Genomic DNA, 4,770 nt, shown 5'->3' on the forward strand with positions numbered 1-4,770 from the left:
CTCTAAATGTAATAATTTTACAACAAATCTATGGTATATTAGAATGTAAGTATTGCTTTTGGTTGTTTGACATGTTTTTAAACAAAAGGCTTGAAAATCTATTATGAAAGTTTGTCATATCTTTTGTAAGTTTTATTCAAGCATAATTTATATGAGTTAATAAGGGAGCTACTAAAAGATGCTATAATAATCTTATACATGTTAAAAAAAGAATTTAAATTCAAATTATTTAACATAATAATTCACATCATGATTTATTTAGCTAAAGAATTATTTATTTGTGGCCAAATGTATTGTTGATGGATGCATTCTATAGAGCAATATATGAAGACATTAAAAAATTGTATGTAGATGCGGACAAAACCAACAAAGAGTATGGCATAAAGATATTCTATAGATAATACTTTTGGTTTCTATACAAATTATATTACATTTTTTAAGCCGACAATATGTTGCATATGGCATCTTACACATCACCAATCTATATATGCTGAAATTATAGAAGGTAATGGTAGACACATAAATTTATTACTGCAAATGATCTATACTTTTAATCATAGAGTTAGTAAGATTTTAACCAACCATGTCTTGGTGATATTGCATATTAGGTAGTACAAAAAATGGTTGTAATGAAGAAAATGCTGCAATCTTTAAGAATATTTGTGCATTTCTTATTCATAGAATAGTAGTCGCTATGTAAGGCATAAATTTTATATAAAGAAGAAGAAAGATACATAATTTTATTTGTAGCAACATACTATTGTGATAAAATGACAATAATAAGATATTTTCTTAAAGTTGTGGTTAAAAATAAGGAGATGTTGAATTAGTTTGAAGATAAATTAGTAAATGTAAGTCTTTCACAATTGCCTAATATCATTTAATTATAATTTGTGAATAGAGGTATAAAGTCATATTATTCTTATGACATTTGTCCACTTTGGATTGGACTCATTTACTTTTCCTATCAACTTCCAACAAGTATTTTATTCAAAAGATCTATAAATATCCAAATAGAATGTGGTTATAAAATAGAAGTTTGGAGCAAAAGATCAAGAATCAAAGAAGAAAAAAGTCTATTCTTTTTAATTGAATCTATTCCAACAAAAGTGTATAATTATATGAGTAGTAGAGAAGAGATGTCAATATTTGCATTAATTTAGGAATTCCTATAATAAGTCATTGTACTAATAAAAAAATATAGAAAGACTTTGTTTGTGATTTAATTTCAAAGATGTTTTTGATGACTGCATAGCTTTGTGTAATGCATGAAGCATTTCTTATGGATTGTAAAAATATGAATTATAACAAAATATAATATTTTTATTTGAAAGCCAATAACATTGATTTTAACCAATAATCTATACAACATACATTATATATATAAAATTAAGCATTATCAATTATATAAATAAAAGATTATTCCTATGAAAGACATGAAATCAAACATTAAATCAAGATTGACTGACATAATTTGAAAATAGGTGCATAGAATTTAATGTATAAACTTATAGTTATATATTGAATATCAACTTACAAGAACTAGAATAGAATTATAATCAAGGTGTATAAAATAATAAAGATATTTTAGATTAAAAATACAATGTACATGTATTAATTTTAAGAAGTTTATTCTAATAACATAAATTAAATGTGTTACATCTTTTTATATTAAATATAATATTAAAAATAATATTTTTGATTTTTTTTAAATACAAAAATTATAGAGATAACATAATGTCACGGACATATACATGTAAACCAATAATTATTTATATGATTTAGATAATAATAGGTAAAAGTAGGACAATTATATAATATATTCTATAAAAGCTTCTAGAAGCTTTATAGACTCTGCTTTGACTGTATAGATGTCTTTTAATTGATTTTTTAGGTTAGAAATATGGTCAACAAGTTGGCCATGTACCATATATATTGGTAGCTTGAAGAACAAGCTAACTATATGGCCTACACATAGAAAACTTACCTTATAAGCTAAGACATATGTCCTACAAAGTCAATACATATTAGAGGTCCTATAAAACATTGCCATGTAGCTTTTAGTTAGTTAGTAGATATAAAAGTAAGAGTTAAGCCCTCTTCACTCTTGTGAATTCTTTTCTTCCTTCTAGTCTAGATTTAAGAGTCTCTAATTTCCTTGTCATTTGGCAATAGCCATTCAAATTTCCTTTTAATATACATAATATTTTATTTATATTTTTTCACTTTTCTTTTGACACAGATTTTTGAAGTTTATGCATCTTCTTCATATTTATGTCCTTGACATACTGATAAGAGTATACTTACAATATTAGAGCTTTGTCTTCTCTTGATTAAGACTGAATTACTCTTTTTTCTTGATAAGATATAGGTATATTAGAAGTTACAGATTACCTTCTTTTAAACTAATATTGTTCTTAACATCTTTTTTGTTTTGAAGTATCCTCTTTTGCTTGTCTTGAGTAATATTAGATATTTATTTTCTAAGAAATATCATGACAAAGCTTCTTGAAATGAAGAGTGCAATGGCACAAATGCAATAGCAATCAAGAGAGTTAATACTTGCGATCATCAACTCAGTTTACCACTACAAGGAGCAATAATAATGGTAGGAAGTGAAGACATAGACATGATTGGAGCTGCTTCAACATCTACATTTAATCATGTTCCTTCTCTTATGGTGGAATATCCTTTAGATATTAGAGAACTAAGAGTTGACTTGCTTGAAAAGTTTGATGGCAAAAGATCCAAGTTTAGAGGATTTATCAATCAAGTACAACTTGTGATTGAACTTCAACTCCAAACCTATCCAATTCCAGGATTACAAATTAAATTCATTAGTATACTTCTTTCAAATTCAGCATTATCAAGGTTTTCATCTTTTTTTGAATGACAATATTCAATATTGGATAACTTTAAGACTTTTTTAGTAGAGTTTTGATCCATATATGGAGATCATGATGCAAATTATTTTGCAACCAATAAAATCCATATTTTACGATAAGATAATCGATTTGTAATATTATATACTTCATAATTTTGATAACTTGTAATTAATATCAAGTGGAATGATGTTGTATTGATTAACCAATTTTTCTATAGATTATAATATGATGTAAAGAAATTGATGCTCAACTTATCTAATCCTCAAACATTGAGTCAAATAATTGACTTTGCTGTGAAGTGTGATAATCAACTTTTTGAATTTTGATCTAAGAGTTAGACAAGTGAGCCTCAATATTATTATAATTCAATGGCAACATCAACACCTCTTCAACACATACATTTAGAAGTAAAGGATATGCAAATTAATGTGGTACATTTTAAATCTCTTACTTAGCAAGAAAAGACTTGTGGCTGTTAGGAAGGATTATGCTTATATTGTAGAGAACCTAAGCACACTGCTCAACATTGTTTAAAGAAGCAATGCAATTATAAAATGAGGGGTATAAATGTTAAAAAAGACAATATATCAGAAAACAAGTTTGTCCAACTACAATAAGAATTGTGCAATTGAAACCTTATACAATACCTAATGAAGGTCTTATTCTCTCCTCAGAACTCTCTCTTTGTTTTATATTGAACATTATTTTAGGACCTATACATTACAAAGCCTTTACCTTGTTAGATTGAGGAGCCTCAACATGTTTCTTAGATGAAAAATTTATTAAAAGACTTAACATATCTTTAGTAAGGAAAACTGAATCTGTTTGTGTAGAAGTCATAGATGCTTGCTCGTTGTCTTTTGGAGATGTTACTCACAAAATCCTTCCTATAGAAGTAATAACTAATGATCATAATAGCTTTGTGGTATTTAATATCATTAGATCTCCCTCTAATCCAATTATTTTAGGTTTATTGTGGTTAAAAAAATACAATCCTTGAGTATATTAGATTTCTCATATTCTTGACTTTTCTAAAAGTATAAATAAGAGTGTAATTAATTAAGTAAAAAATCTCAAGTATAGTATAATTAAACCTATATTTATGGATACAAGAATTTTTTTGCATGCTACAAAAGAAGAATCACCTTGTGTCATTTATGCCACATTTGTTTCTAATGGTGCAAAGACTTCAAGTGGTATTTTCAAGCCAATATCAAGATTTTCAAGATGTATTGAAAAAAAAAATGCAAATACTATTCTAGAACATTGTCCCTATAACTATTCAAGTGACCTTCAAAAAAGAGTACAACTACCATTTGGACCAATCTATAATTTATCACAAAATGAGTTGGCCAAATTTAAGGAATATATTAAAGAGAATCTAGCCAAGAACTTCATATACCATTCCAAATCTCTAATAGAAGCTCCAATTCTATTTATATAAAAAAATAGATCATTACAAATAAGTATTGATTATCAAAGATTCAACAAGATCACCATCAAAAATAAATATCTATTACTTTTAATATCTAGACTTCTTGATCACTTCAATCAAGCTAAGATCTATGCAAAATAGATCTATGAAGAGCATACAATCTAGTATGCATTAAAAAAGGAAATGAATAGAAGACTACATTTCAAACCATGTACTGATATTTTGAATATAATGTCATGTATTTTTGGACTTACAAATACACTGGTAACTTTTCAAAATCTTATAAATGATGTTTGTCAAGAATTTTTGGATAATTTTGTTTTCTGTTATTTATACAACATCTTAATCTATTATAAGAATATAGAAGAATATGAACTTCATGTTCATCATGTCTTACAAAAATTAAGAGATGGACGACTCTATGCCAAGATAAAAAAAAAGTATATATTC

The sequence above is a fragment of the Physcomitrium patens genome, chromosome 6 (genome assembly GCF_059467195.1).
Source record: "Physcomitrium patens ecotype Gransden chromosome 6, ASM5946719v1, whole genome shotgun sequence".
In the NCBI taxonomy this organism is placed as follows: Eukaryota; Viridiplantae; Streptophyta; class Bryopsida; order Funariales; family Funariaceae; genus Physcomitrium; species Physcomitrium patens.